Source organism: Schistocerca serialis, chromosome 7 (assembly GCF_023864345.2).
Source record: "Schistocerca serialis cubense isolate TAMUIC-IGC-003099 chromosome 7, iqSchSeri2.2, whole genome shotgun sequence".
In the NCBI taxonomy this organism is placed as follows: domain Eukaryota; kingdom Metazoa; phylum Arthropoda; class Insecta; order Orthoptera; family Acrididae; genus Schistocerca; species Schistocerca serialis.
In genome coordinates, this window is record NC_064644.1 from 631,634,106 (window position 1) to 631,650,387 (window position 16,282).

Genomic DNA, 16,282 nt, shown 5'->3' on the forward strand with positions numbered 1-16,282 from the left:
TTCTGTGTTTCATGGTCAGTGTGAAGGTCCAAGGGATACAGTAAACCTGCACTGGTGCATCGGAGTCTTATACTGGTGTCCCAGGATCAGCTTAAACAGCAAAATCTTAGAAGATACACTCTTCTTGAACTTAAGTCGGCATTGTCCGTTTTGTATTCAATCCCGATGCAATTTCTGTGTTTCATGGTCAATGTGAAGGTCCTAGGGATACAATTAAGCTACACTGGTGCTTCGGAATGTAATACCGGTATCCGTCTAGCCGCTCAAAGCACAAACTCTTAGAAGAATCAATCCTCTTCTACTTATGTCGGCATTGTCCATTTTGTATTCGATCCCGATGCAATTTCCGTCTTTCATGGTCAATGTGAAGGTCCAAGGGATACAGTAACCTTGCACTGGTGCATCGGAATCTAATAATGGTCTCCCAGGAGTCGCTCAAACCACAAACTCTTAGAAGATTCACTCTCCTTGTACTTAAGTCGCCATTGTGCCCTTTGTATTCAATTCCGATTAAAATTCATTGTTTCATGGTCAATGCGAAGGTCCAAGGGATACAGTAAACCTGCACTCGTGCATTGGCATCTAATACTATTCTCCCAGGGGCCGCTCAAACCACAAACTCTTGCAAGATTCACTCTTCTTGTACTTTAGTCGGCATTGTCCCTTTTATATTCAAACCCGATGCAATTTCTGTGTTTCATGGTCATTGTGAAGGTCCAAGTGATACAGTAAATTTGCACTGGTGCATCGGAATCTAATAATGGTCTCCCAGGAGTCGCTCAAACCACAAACTGTTAGATGATTCACTCTCCTTGTACTTAAGTCGCCATTGTGCCCTTTGTATTCAATCCAGATGCGACTTCTGAGTTTCATGGTCAATGTGAAGGACCAAGGGATACAGTAAACCAGCACTGGTGCATCGGAATCTAATACTGATCACCCAGGTGCCACTCTAAGCACAAACTCTTTGAAGATCAACTTTTCTTGTACTTAAGTCTGCATTGTGCATTTTGTATTCAATCCCGATGCGAGTTCTGTGTTTCATGGTCAATGTGAAGGTCCAAGTGATATAGTAAATTTGCACTGGTGCAACGGAATCTAATACTGGTCAACCAGGAGCCGCTCAAGTACAAACATTAAGAAGAGTCACTCTTCTTCTACTTAAGTCGGAATTGACACTTTTGTATTCAATCCCGAAGCAATTTCTCTGTTTCATGGTCAATGTGAAAGTCCAAGAGATACAGAAAACCTGCACTGGTGCCACGGAATATAGTACTGGTCTCCCAGGAGCCGCTCAAAGCACAAACGCTTAGAAGATTCACTCTTCTTGAACTTAAGTCGGCATTGTCCATTATTATTCAATCCCGATGCAATTTCTCTGTTTCATGATCAATGTGAAGCTCCAAGGGATATAGTAAACCTGCACTGGTGCATCGGAATCTAATACTGGTTTCCCAGGAGCCGCCCAAACCACAAACTCTTAGAAGAATCACTCCTCTGGTACTTAAGTCGGCATTGTTCCTTTTTTATTCGATCCCGATGCAATTTTTGTGTTTCATGGTCAATGTTAAGGTCCAACGGATACAGTTAACCTGCACTGGTGCATCGCAATCTAATACTGGTCTCCCAGGAGCCGCTGAAAACACAAACAGTTAGTAGATTTACTCTTCTTGTACTTAACTCGGAATTGTCCCTTTTGTATTTAATGCCGATGCAATTTCTGTGTTTCATGGTCAATGCGAATGTCCGAGGGATACAGTAACCTTGCACTGGTGCATCGGAATCTAACACTGGTCTCCCAGGAGCCGCTCAAACCACAAACTCTTAGAAGATTCACTCTTCTTGTATTTAAGTCGGCAATGGCTCTTTTGTATTCAATCCCAATGCAATTTCTGTGTTTCATGGTCAATATGAAGGTCCACGGGATACAGTAATGCTGCACTGGCGCTTCGGAATCTAATACTGGTCTCCCAGGAGCCAATCAAAACACAAACTCTTAGAAGATTCTCTCCCCTTCTACTTAAGTCGGCATTGACCCTTTTGTATTCAATCCCGATGCAATTTCTGTGTTTCATGGTCAATGTGAAGGTCCAAGCGATACAGTAAACCTGCACTCCTGCATCGGAATCTAATACTGATCTCCCAGGAGCCGTTCAAACCACAAACTCTTAGAAGATTCACCCTTCTTGTACTTAAGTCGGCATTGACCCTTTGTATTCAATCCCGATCCAATTTCTGTGTTTCATGGTCAATGTGAAGGTCCAAGGGATACAGTAAACCAGCACTGGTCCATCGGAATCTAATACTGGTCTCCCAGGAGCCGTTCAAACGACAAACTCTTAGAAGATTCACTCTTCTTATACTTAAGTCGGCATTGTCCCTTTTGTATTCAAACCCCATGCAATTTCTGTGTTTCATGGTCAGTGTGAAGGTCCAAGGGATACGGTAAACCTGCACTGGTGCATCGGAATTTAATACTGGTCTGCCAGGAACCGATCAAATCACAGTCTCATAGAAGATTCACTCTTCTTGTACTTACGTCGGCATTGACACTTTGGTATTCAATCCCGATACAATTTCTGTGTTTCATGGTCAATGAGAATGTCCAAGGGATACGGTAAACCTGCACTGGTGCATCGGAGTCTTATAGTGGTGTCCCAGGATCCGCTTAAACAGCAATATCTTAGAAGATACACTCTTCCTGTACTTAAGTCGGCATGTCCCTTTTGTATTCAATCCCGATGCAACCTCTGCGTTTCATGGTCAACGGGAAGGCGCAAGGGATACAGTAAATTGCACTGGTGCCTCGGAATCTAATACTGGTCTGAGCCGCTCAAAGCACAAACTCTTAGAGGATTCACTCTTTTTGTACTTAAGTCGGCATTGTCCCTCTTGTATTCAATCCCGATGGATATTCTGTGATTCGTGGTCAATGTGAAGGTGCAAGAGATACAGTAAAGCTGCACTGGTGCATCGGCATCTAATACTATTCTCCCAGGAGCAGCTCAAACCACAAACTCTTTCAAGATTCACTCTTCTTGTACTTAAGTCTGCATTGTCCCTTTTGTATTCAATCCCGATGCAATTTCTGTGTTTCATGGTAAATGTGAAGGTTCAAGGGTTACAGTCAACCTGCACTAGTGCAGCGGAATCTAATTCTGGTCTCCCAGGAGCCGCACAAACCACAAATTCTTACAAGATTCACTTTTCTTGTACTCAGGTGGGCATTGTCCCTTTTGTATTCAATTCCGATGCAAATTCAGTGTTTCATGGTCAATGCGAAGGTCCAAGGGATACAGTAAACCTGCACTTGTGCATCGGAATCTAATACTATTATCTCAGGGGCCGCTCAAACCACAAACTCTTTAAAGATTCACTCTTCTTGTACATAGGTGGGCATTGTTCCTTTTGTATTCAATTCCGATTAAAATTCAGTGTTTCATGGTCAATGCGAAGGTCCAAGGGATACAGTAACCCTGCACTCGGGCATTGTAATCAAATACTATTCTCCCAGGGGCCGCTCAAACCGCAAACTCTTAGAAGATTCACTCTTCTTGTACTTTAGTCGCCATTGTCCCTTTTGTATTCAAACCCGATGCAATTTCTGTGTTTGATGGTCAATGTGAAGGTGCAAGGGATATAGTAAAACTGCACTGGTGCATCGGAATCTAATACTGGTCTCGGTGGAGGCGATCAAACTTCAAACTCTTAGAAGATTTCATATTTTTGTACTTAAGTCGGCATTGGCTCTTTAGTATTTAAACCCGATGCAATTTCTGTGTTATATGGTCAATGTGAAGGTCCAAGGGATACAGTAAAGCTGCACTGGTGCTTCGGAATCTAGTACTGGTCTCCTAGGAACTGATTAAATCACAAACTCTTAGAAGATTCTCTCCTCCTGTACTTAAGTCGGCATCGACCCTTTTGTATTCAATCCCGATGCAATCTCTGTGTTTCATGGACAATGTGGAGGTCCAAGGGATACAGTAAACCTGCACTGGTGCATCGGAATCTAATGCTTGTCTCCCATGAGCCGCTCAAAGCAGAAAATCTTAGAAGTTTCACTCTTCTTGTACTTAAGTCGACATTGTGCCTCTTGTTTTCAATACCGATGCGATTTCTGTGTCATGGTCAATGTGAAGGTCCTAGGGATACAGTAAACTTGCACTGTTGCATCGGAATCTAATACTGGTCTCCCAGGAGCCGATCAAGCCGTAAACTCTTAGAAGATTTCATATTCTTGTACTTAAGTCGGCTTTGTCCCTTTTGTATTCAATCCCGATGCAATTTCTGTGTTTCATGGTCAATGCGAAGGTCCAAGGGATACAGTCATCCTGCACTGGTGAATCGGAATCTAATACTGGTCTCCCAGGAGCCCCTCAAACCACAAACTCATAGAAGATTCACACTTCTTGTACTTAAGTCGGCATTGTACCTTTTGTATTCAAACCCGATGCAATTTCTGTGTTTCATGGTCAATGTGAAGGTCCAAGGGATACAGTAAACCTGCACTGGTGCATCGGAATCTAATACTCGTCTCCCTGGAGGCGATGAAACCTGAAACTCTTGGAAGATTTCACATTCTTGTACTTAAGTCGGCATTTTCCCTTTAGTATTCAACCCCGATGTAATATTTGTGCTTAATGGTCAATCTGAAGGTCCAAGCGATACAGTACACCCGCACTGGTGCATCGGAATTTAATACTGTTCTCCCAGGAGCCGCTCAAAGCATCAACTCTTAGACGATTCCCTCTGCTTGTGCTTAAGTCGGCATTGTCCCTTTTGTATTCAATCCCGTTGTGATTTCTCTGTTTCATGATCAATCTGAAGGTCCACGGGATATAGTATACCTGCACTGGTGCATCGGAATCTAATACTGGTCTCCCAGGAGCCGCTCAAAGCATCAACTCTTAGTCGATTCCCTATGCTTGTGCTTAAGTCGGCATTGTCCCTTTAGTATTCAATCCCGATGCTATTTCTGGGTTTCATGGTCAATGTGAAGGTCCAAGGGATACAGTAAACCTGCACTTGTGCATCGGAATCTAATGCTGGTCTCCCAGGATCCCCTCAAACCACAAACTATTAGAAGATTCACTCTTCTTGTAGTTATGTCGGCATTGTCCCTTTTGTATTCAACCCCGATGTAATATTTGTGTTTAATGTTCAATCTGAAGGTCCAAGGGATACAGTACACCCGCACTGGTGCATCGGAAACTAATTCTGGTATCCCAGGAGCCGCTCAAATCACAAACTCTTAGACGATTCCCTCTGCTTGTGCTTAAGTCGGCATTGGCTCTTTTGTATTAAATCCCATTGCGATTTCTCTGTTTCATGATCAATGTGAAGGTCCAAGGATACAGTAAACCTGCACTGGTGGATCGGAATCTAATACTGGTCTCCCAGGAGCCGCCCAAAACAGAAACTCTTAGAAGATTCACTCTTCATGTACTTGTTCGTCAGGATAAAAGTCAGGAGCGGAGGGCGTTGTAAAATGAAAATTAATTGAGTGGAATGGACCCAGTTTATTCTTGTAATGATGGTGCAGTGGTGCCTACGTAGGGCTGAGCAGCCCCAAGAGGGGTTGCCGTCTGCTCATCAGAGAGGCAGAGGCTAGAGGAGCGACTACTCGGGGCCGAGGTCAGAAGCTAAGAGAGCGCGGAGCTGTTTCCAAGTCGCCCTCGCCGCTCCCGGCCGCGTCCCCACGTGATCACACGATTAGTCTCTGATTGGAGGATTGATTCCGCCAACGCGGCTTGCTAGTAGCGTGCTCCCGTCAGCGCAACCAACCCGTGGGACTTGAGTCTGACCGAGGAGCACGTGGCAGGAATGTGCCGACCATGGTCTTCCGGCCAGCACCTTCCACCACAGTATGCCCAAGCCGGCTACGGCCGAACATTATGCATTGAAAATTTATTTAAATAAAATTTTGTCGGCAATGATCCCTCTTGGGGGTCTCCTCCCTGCACATCCTTTCCCCTTCCGAAGAAGGCTCTCTGGATGAAAATGAATGAGCTTATTCTAATCGATTATTCCATTTAAAAAATATATGATCATTATGAAGGGTCGCATAACATAGTGATATTAATATGTGCAAATGTTACAAAGTGGCCTGAAGGGCCTGAAGGAAGGCTCTTGAATAACAAACTTGTGAAGTTGGTGCGACGGCAGTGGGGCGGCGCCATGCTGTGAATGTGTGTCAGCGGTATCAGTGGTGGTGGGTACCCAGGCGATGATGAGGGGCACCGGAGCACAGCACACTGAAACACTCCACCCTCGTGGGGGTGAGAGAATGCTCCCAGGCCTAATAGTCACAAGGGGGTTTTCCCCGTAATATTACTTTGAGTTCTTAAATCTAGGATTACAATGGTAATTGCCCAAGTGGGTGAATGAGAACATTACAAAATGACAAAAATTTAAAGAGAAAACAAAATAACTTACATGAGGGTTAAAACTCGACAGTTAAATTGTGATTCCATAGACTTTACATAGAAATACAAATCCATTACAAAATTAGTTCATTGACCTGACACCTAGACTACAACTTAATTCTAAGGGGGGGGGGGGGGGTCATGCCTGATCGCATGCACCAAGGTTGGCAGGTAGTTTCAGGTGTGATATTCACCTTCAGGTTGTGGGGGTGGTACTACTTCTCGGAAGGAAGTGAAACATTTGCAAAACCCTCTTTTACAGAGTATCCAGGATACTATAATCAGAATTATTACAGTGATGATTACCGAACCAGCGCTGGGTAATACAACGGTGGTTAATCGCTTGGTTTGGTGCCAATCAGCAATATGTGAGGCCACTCGGTCAAGAGCAACTTGGTTGTGTTCCTGGGTAAGGAGATGATTGATCGATTGGAGTAGATCTGAATCATTGGTATTCGGTAAATTCTTCAGCTTCTCATGGCGATGGATTTTAAAAGAGAGTTCAGGAAGGTATAAGGTAAATGTGGGAATGGTGACATGAAAGGTGGAGTGCAATTGAGCTGATATCCTCATAGAAGCAGCGTATACGTCACATTTTGAACTATTATACACTAGGCCACTATTATTCAGTGTTATCCGGTACGATTCAGTCTCTGACATTGAACGGTGGCACACCAGGTTGGCGGTGACAGTCTGTGGAACAGCGAACAGAAAACTGTTGCCAACAGGCTGAATTATTGGTTGACGAAGTGAGACTAGAACACGAGGACATGGAGGGGTAGTAGTTTCAGCTAAAAACAGTGACATCTCGCACTCAGTAGTGTTAGTGTGTAAAATTAGCGTGGAGCATAAGTAATGTGTTGTATGGAAGCAACTGGATAGTTCAGCGCGAGTGAGAGTGGCGTGAGTTTGTCGATTCCGACTAACTATTAAAAATTCTTGAGTCTGCCAAACAACATGGTGATGAAGGGTAGCCCAAGAGACTGGAAAAGTGTATATTTGATAGCACTCGTATTCGCAATTTGCGCACGTGATTGGCAACCTCATTCGCATCCGAATACCGTCCGAATTACGGGTAAGTCGGACCTCCAACGCAGCATAGTAAAAGGGGAGGTTGCTTTCAGCTTCCAATGTTGATAACGGTCGACTGCGAGAGAAAGTATTAGTGACCCTACAAGTAAAAATTTCCTGGCTTACTTGATGAGTAATTCAGAGATGACAGAGGGGGTACAACGTTGTAGCAATATTTACCTGGCAAGTAGCGACGATGGACCCGTTCAGTCACGCTCACTGATGAAGAAGGCCACGAAGTAGAATCACGGCAGGCAACCAACAGTTTGGCAGCCGTGGGGGTAGCAAGGCGGCAAGACAATGGTGTAATTCGACACCGAGTATCCGCTGATCAATCACGCGTCAGCAAAAAAAGACGCTGAACGCGGAGGCAGTACTACACAGCGCAGACTAAGCGTAACTCGCTGGAAAAATTTTTCTACCTGCTATGGGACGAAGGCCAAGTGTCATCAATTAATTTGAGATTTTGTACGAAGAAAGTTTTTTTTTCTTTTTTTTTTTTTTTGAATGAATAAAATGAGAAGGAATCCTGTGATCGCGGTGTAAACCTGCACAGCCTAGGCACCTCCCACGCATTGGCCACTACGCAGGGGCACCCACCCCGCTAAGGTTCGACACGGCGAAACAGGTGAAGTACTTCATAAATTTCAGAAATAATATTGAGTGGTTTTTCAGCTGTAGAAAACCCGAATGAGGGTAGGACAACTCAAGTTAACTCAATAATCAAAGGATCTTTACTTACAGAAGTGGTCAATAGAAGTCGGAAATGAATGTTAGCGAGAGCGAGTCTGTTGCTCGTGAATACAGAGGCTGGGTGTGAAGCAGTGGAGGCGGCGCAGCGCAGCTTTATCAGCGCTGAGCCGGCAGAGTGCTGAGCTCAGATAACAGCGTCAGAGAGCGCTAGTGGCTCTGCGTCCGAGACTAAGACATTGTAAGTGCAACTTAAAAGTAACAGTTTATTGCAAAGCAATAATACACAAATAGCTGATGTCACAAAGACGTTTGATTCCATTTTAACAGAACAACTTAAGTGTTCAACAGGTAAATTGACTACGTTGTTGATTAAAAGAAACTGCTACTGAACATAACGTACATACGTACGTACTTCCCTTTCCCCTTCCGAAGAGCAGAGGGCATGAACCATAAAAGCCTTGTTCATGTACTTAGTATATGACAATAGAGCTCTGGTAACATCAACGAGTTACACCAAGGTTGTGTGGATATGAACAGTGTGAGTGTGTTGTAAGTTGTTATTGGGCGTATGAAGTGTTGTGTAAATGTGTGACTAATGGTAGCTGATGGTGGATACGAATTGAAGGCCAATAGGTGCTATCAGAGATACTTCTAGTCGAGAAACAATGAAACTTAAAAGGGAATACCGAATATGACACAAAAATAGCGTATAACCATAAAGGGTACTAACATTAATCATAACTATAAATTGATAACAATAAAACATGACATTGAAGTAATAGTAATTGACAAGAAATAAGATAAAGGGAATATTTCCCGAACATAAACTTCCGAATCGGATACGAAATCCGCCAGGGGAAGTTGACGAAGTACATAAGGGACTACGTCAGTAAAATCCGACAGTGTGTGTATATAACAACATCGTTCTTAAAAGTGCAGTTTGCACTGTCAGATGGTGAAAAGCAACTAATCCGTTCAGCAACGGAAAAGGCTGCCATCTGGGGAACGGTATCTGAATCTTTGGCAGAATCCGATGATTTTGCAATGGAATTGCCATCTAGAAGAAGGTGGCGTTGTGTAAAATGTAATAAAAGAGCGTCTGGGGCTCAGTTCATTTGTGGTTGAGTGCCAAAGGCGTAGTGTGAGCGCAAATTGTCTCACGGTAATTGATGTATGAATTGTTTTGTGGTCAACCGAGGAGCCTAGGATTCGGTGACGTGTAAGTACAAGTTCGCAGTGCCTATGAGCTACCTGCGAGTGACTCGACTATTAGGTTCAGCAGTGCATTAGTGCAATCTGCAGACTTGGATTGATGATTATATAATTTGCAGGGCAATGGGGCAACCTGCGGACAGTGCTAAGGCAACCTGTCTAATAATTGAGGGGTAGGCAGTGCATTGGAGCTATCTGCGATACCGTGGTTCAGCGGGCCTAAGGGCGTCCGTCTGACTTACTAAGAATTAGTGTAGGCACATGGGTTTCCTGCTTTGCACGCGTGGGTTTCCTGCGATACATGTAATAAAAGTATCAGCGGCGTTATTAGCGACCTGCTGTACTAGGGAAATGTCGACTGTTCAAGCAATAAAAATAGCTCTGAAGCTAGAATAGCATACATGCATAAATAGCGTCACTTTTTGTGCGCGCAGTACATAACACTACATAAAATGAAAATCATGAACTATAAATCACTAGCGCTAGCATAATGACATAATTAAACACAATGATATATATTGACAGGAAAATAAAAACACAATGATGTATAATAATAATGCTGTAAGTAGTCGGAACGCTCAACGTTAACATGTAACACTGGCCACCTGGGGCTGGCTGCTAGGCTTCGTGTGTGTTAGTTTTAAAACTGACGATAACAGATTGAACTGAAAGGACAACTAGGCACAGTTCCCGTAGCGCTTACATCACCGGCTAATTAGAGGCAAAGTACGTATCTCACAATGGATCATCGGCCGACATTTTGGGGCAAGACTGCAACAAGGGAGAGCAATATCTCGGTGTAAATGGTGGTAAGACTAAAAGACCGGTACTGTCGGAAGAGGGTACCTAACATGTTGTAGGGGCCTCCTCATCGACAGAAGAAGGAAAACAGGATAGAACAATAACCACGGCGGTAGAGTAAAATAAATGGGGAGGGCAAAAATAACTGCGTAGCAACCAAGGAACAATCGTCCACCCATATACGGCAGCCCGGACGATTGGTCGTTTGTGCCTCGTCAGTAGCGTGAAAAACCCGTGGCATTGTATTGGTTTGCCCATATCTGGCCTTGTCCAAGGCAGTTCGATGTGTAAGAGGGTTAGGGCTATAGTTTGTAACTCATACAATGAATCAAAGCAGTAGTGAAATTTCACTTATAGGATTGGCAGACTAAGGTATGCAGAATAATGTAAATCGTTAAGAACTTCGTGTGATTTATCCAGCTAATGTGAAACAAAACGAGGAAAAGAATTTAAACAATGAATCACATCTATTTAATATTTATGTTAAGATTTATTGGGATGTTTGAATGAATTTTGTTTGCCGTGGCTTCCGGCTGCATGAAAGAAACCAGCCTGGAGCTGTTAGCGAGCGCGCAGCGCAGGCGTAGGTGCGGAGTAGGCAACGGCACGTCAGCGGTTATGTGAGAAGGCGTGTAGCCGCGAGAGACCGGTCGCTACTGCAGCGACAAATATCACGCGCTTAGCGTGTACCAGAAATAACGATGAATTAGAAATTGCTAATTATCTAGCATAAGAGTTTTTTTTAAAAAAAAAAAAAGGCTGTTAGTTACATAAACTGATGGTAAGTGCATTGTAGTCTGTCATACACGGAGGATAGGGCAGTAATTTGCGGTTTGTTTTTGTAACTACTCGGACGCGCTGCGTGTTGAGACGCTGGAGGCGGCAGCGCACGTGGTGATAAGATACGTCATCGCGCGGAGCGCTGTTACTGGCTGAGAAGGAATGATGGCCGCTGGCCAGTTCTTGGCGAGGAGACGGGACAGCGCTGAAGAGGAGGGGAGGCGACAGCTGATGTTTTGCCCCGTCAACAGCTGGTCCCGTAAACAAAGCGTACGAGGCGTATGCATTTCAAGTCCTGGCTTTATCTGTTCCGATTACTTACGAATAGCTGCAGCAAATACAGAACTAGTACATATAGTTCAATACACTAGACGTCAACGTAACAAGTATTAAGAAAAGCTCGGAGTAAAAATACTCCACATGTACTGGTTTGCCAAATAGATGGCAATAGAGGACATTGAAGAATATTATTCGGAGTTAGCAGCCGCGGTTCTGCCAACACCAAGTGTAATGGTTGCATTTGAAGCAAGTCAGTTGCGTGACGTCTAATGCGTGGCATTGCTTGCAAAACATAAAACATAATCATACATATAAAAATGAGCAAAAATACATGACCGGACTGGAAACTGACAATTGAGAATGGCTGGGAACTCCGTGGTGGGCAGGCACATCTTGCTTCCAAGTCCCTGGAGAAAATGACTTAAACTAAGCTGCAATAGAACATATCATAAAACTCTAACTAGGCGTGATTAATCACGCGACCTCAACCCATAAGGGTGTCGATTCCGCAGAGGGTATCTACAACCCTGTGGAGGTAATCTCCTCCGTTTTTTATTTCGTTTTTGTTCTACTTGAGGTGGAGGTGACACAGGCGGATCGGGGGCTGCGAGCTGTTGTGGTGACACAGCCCTACCGTGGTAAGGTTGCAGGCGGTCAAAGTGCACTATCACCGTACGATCGGTTAATTGCAGTTCTGCATTGGCTGGTGAGGTCAACCGTACAATCCGATACGGGCCTTCAAAGCGGGGAGAGAACTTTTTAGTTCGTCCCTTTTTGATTGCCGGGTTTCGTAGTAACACTAAATCACCTGTCTGATAAGTCGGTAAAACAGCATTTTTGTTCTGCCTGTGCAACAGTTTATTAGTAGCTTTGATATTATTCCTCTTTACCTTATACCAGATCGCTTTTAGCCGGCGGGCTAAACCTCATACTTCCTTTATTTCTACACCTTGAGGTAGTTTGTCTATTTCGAACGGCGAATTCATCGGGGGTCCAAACACAGCTTCGTAAGGGGTATACCCTGTGGATTCATGTATTCGGGTGTTGTATGCCGAAGAAATATACGGTACATATCTGTCCCAATCAGCGTGCGTTTTTGCAACATAATAGGATAACATTTTACAAATTGTACGGTGTACGCGTTCAACGCGACCGTTGGCTTTAGGATGGAAGGGAGTTGTACGCCATTTTTTGATTCTTAATAGTTTACAAACTTGTACAAATAAAGCAGACATGAAATTGGTTCCTTGATCCGTTAAAATGGCATCAGGACTTCCAAAAGGTAGTATCACACGATTTACAAACTCTCTCGCCACAGTTTCAGCTGTCATGTCGGGGAGGGGAACCAAAATTAGATAACGTGAAAAGTGATCAATAATAGACAAAATGTATTTGTTACCTTGTTGCGACTGTGGAAAAGGACCTTGGAAATCTAAAGCAAGAATTTCGAAGGGTGAAGATGCCTGAGGAAGTGTTTGCAGCGGCACTCGCGGATGCCTATTTTGTGCTCGTTGTGCACACGGCAGGCAAGATCTTACATACCTGTCCACATCACGTTGTCGGTATTGCCACCAATAACGTGTCGCAATTCGAGCGTTCGTAGCGCGTTTTCCGCTGTGACATGCTTGGATGGTATCATGGCATTGCCGTATTATACGTTGCTGCAAGCATTCCGGTATTACCAAACGATTCCCATGTGGAGTTCTTCGATACAAAAGGTCGTCTATTACTTCAAATTCTGGGAAGGTGGCGTATCTTTGACATTGAACGTCCACCTGCTGTGCTTCTTTTAACTCTTCAATTGATACCTCATCTGATTCAATGACACGCACTTTTCTACTTAACGCATCAGCATTTTGATGCAACCGACCAGGCTTGTGCCGAACTTCAAAATCATATTCTGACAGTTTCATGGCCCAGCGCATAAGTTTGCTGCTAGGGTCTTTAAGATTCAATAACCACTGCAGAGCAGAGTGATCGGTAAGAACTGTAAATTTGCGACCATAGAGGTAACATCTAAAATAATTAATTCCAAAAAGAAGGGCAAGCAATTCCTTTTCTGTAGTACTGTAATTAGTTTCTGCTTTATTCAGTTGACGAGAGGCATACCCAACGGGTTTTTCCTCACCATCTTGCACTTGGCTTAGGACACATCCTACAGCAAAATCAGATGCGTCACAAGATAAAATAAAAGGTTCAGCGAAGTCTGGGTAAACAAGTAGAGGTGAACTAGTTAAAATAGTTTTCACTGTTTGAAAGGCGGTCGAACATTCATCCGTCCAAACAAAAGGAGTATCCCTTTTCAACAATTTAGTAAGTGGTTTGGTAATAGTAGCATAATCTTTAACAAAACGGCGGTAATAATTTGCAAGGCCAAGGAAGGATTGTAATTCCTTTAAATTTGTTGGAATAGAAAAAGTGTCTAATGCTTCAGTTAATCGTGGATCTGGTTTGACTCCGCTGGAACTGATGACATGACCTAAATACTGCACTTGTGATTGAGCAAAAGAACATTTTTCTAATTTTAAGCTTAAATTAGCATTTTGCAAGCGCAACAGTACACTGCGTAGATGTTCAGCATGTTCAGCAATGGATTTTGAAAATATAATTATATCATCAAGATACACAAGGCACATAGTAGGTTTCAACCCACGTAATAGCAGATCTGCAAATCGCTGAAAGGTTGCTGGTGCGTTGCGAAGCCCGAAAGGCATCCTTAAGAATTCATATAAGCCGCCAGGAACTACAAAAGCTGTCTTAGCTCGATCTTCAGGGGCAATTGGAATTTGATGATACCCACTGCGCATGTCTAATGTTGTGAAGTACCGGCAATTGCCCAGACGATCGAGTGTTTCATCGATCCGGGGTAATGGATAATTATCTGGAGTAGTAACTTTGTTTACTGCTCGCATGTCTACACAGAGGCGATAGGATTTTTCTCCGTCTATAGATTTCTTTGGAACGACTACAATTGGGCTAGACCACGCACTAGAAGAGGGTTGAATTATTCCTGCTTCTAGTTGCTGTTGTATAGTTTCCTCTACCACTGACTGAAGATGGTAGGGAATTCGGTACCCTTTTTGAGCTATTGGCCTAGCATTTCCGGTTGGAATCTCATGTTGGATTAGATCTGTTGCTGGTAAATATTTCCTGTCTTCAAACAACCATGAATACTCATTCAATACTTCATTTATTAGCTTTTGTTCATGCAATGGGAGGTGACTAAGCTTAGCTTTAAACTTATCTGTCAGATGTGACGTGATTGTCAAAAGGTGTTGAGAGGCGGCAGCAGTCTTTTTCTTTTTCAGAGAAGGGGTTCTCTTTGACAACTCATCTTCTGGGATAACCTGTAAGCTGGCTAATACTGTACCACGCGGTATGAAAGCTTGCTTGTGACTAAAATTGTCTAAACACACGGGTACGCAATTTTCTTTCTGTACTTGCTGCGCTTTGCACAGGCTACGTTTTACGTGGACCTGCATCTGGTCAAGAGTTTCATTCTGGCAGAGTGGATCTACCAAGAAATGAACCTCTTCGGATTTACGTATCCCGACAGGCACCCAAAGGATCTTTCCTGTGCCTTCTGGTATCTCCACGGGATTATCGGCTTTTAGCATCGTTACGGGAGACTCTGAAACTTGGGAAACGGATCCTTTTTTCCCAGTTCCGCTCGCCCGCAACGTGCAGTCACGTCCAAAACGGTGCACGTTGTCGCCGAATTGGACGGTATTAACCTATAGTCAATAACCCCCTGGAAATGACGCAGAAAGTCACTTCCTAGGATGATGTCGTAATCCATGCGCCTGTTTCGTACAACCTCCATCGTAAAAGCATATTCTGTGGAGTCCAACATGAACTCAACGCAACAGCTTCCATCAGGTTTCACTATGCCGGGACCAATACCACTGATATGGTACCGCGACAGTTGCAATGTTCTTTTATCTCTCTTCGATAAAAATGCCAAGCTGATCTGTGCGCCTGTGTCAATTAGCACGCGTATTGGTTTGCGGCCTCTAACACCATCGACAACCACGCTTGCCACCTGCGTGATTCCCTTATCAACTAGGGGGGGTCACTATTTTTAACGGGGGCCGGGAGGGGTGGCACTTCCTGCCCCGCGGCCGTTTCCCGAATTCTGTGGTTGGTTTGCATTTCGCCTGGAATTTGCAGGCGGTTGTGGCCTACTATTTGGACAATGCACGCTTTGGTGGCCCATGTTCCTGCACTGATGACAATATGGCACGCGACATTGCTCTGCCACATGTCCTTGTCTATTACAGCGCCCACACTTAGTATCGTTCGAAAAGACACGTCGGGGCTCACTTTGCCGCGCGGAGACGGCCACAAATCGGCTCGCCTCCTCTCTCAAGAGTGCTAATCGCACGGCTTCGTGTAAGGTGCGGGGGGAAGCTACCTTGATTTCGCCCCCTATTTGAGGGTTTATGCCACGAATAAACACGTCTATCGCACGACATTCTGATTCTTCCAACAGAACTTCGTTACGAGCAGAACTGGCACTTCGTGCGTACGTGTGGCATGCAACGCTTCGAATCCTGTCCGCGAATGCTTCTAAATCTTCACCCGTTTTTTGCTTGAGGGTGGAAAGCAAGTCGCGATAGTAACTAGTACCACGTTTGTCTGTATACCTTTCAATCAACCCTGTTGCAAGGGACTGGAAGGTAGGGGCATTTTTCAAGCTCTCGACCGACTGCACGTAGTTCCGCGCTTCGCCAGTGAGTTTCATTTTCATCACGTTTAAGAGAAATTCATCTGGCCAACCGCAAAGCTTTCCGATGTCCTGGATATTCTGGACAAGCGTTTGAATATCCTCGTGCGGCTTTCCAGCGAACGCCGGAATAAACGCTACTGCTGGGAAGCTCTGCACCAAAGTTGAGGTGGCTACTGCCACAGGTGATTCTGCACTAGTGAGTGGTGGAATCACCTGCTTCGGCTGTTCTTCCACTAGCACTGGCTTAGCAACATTAGATTGCGGAGAAGCCATTTTGAGATCATCTATC

The 16,282-nt window shown here is 44.3% G+C and overlaps 1 protein-coding gene across 1 annotated transcript in view; it reads right to left on the reverse strand.

Annotated features, from left to right (window-relative positions):
- Positions 1–5,498: 5,498 nt before the first annotated feature.
- LOC126412424 (molybdenum cofactor biosynthesis protein 1-like) overlaps positions 5,499–16,282 on the reverse strand; it is a 262,733-nt gene continuing 251,949 nt past the window's right edge. Inside the window, exon 8 of the mRNA XM_050082019.1 lies at positions 5,499–6,265. The gene's annotated coding sequence lies outside the window, so the exon portion shown is untranslated. The remainder of the gene's footprint in view (positions 6,266–16,282) is intronic.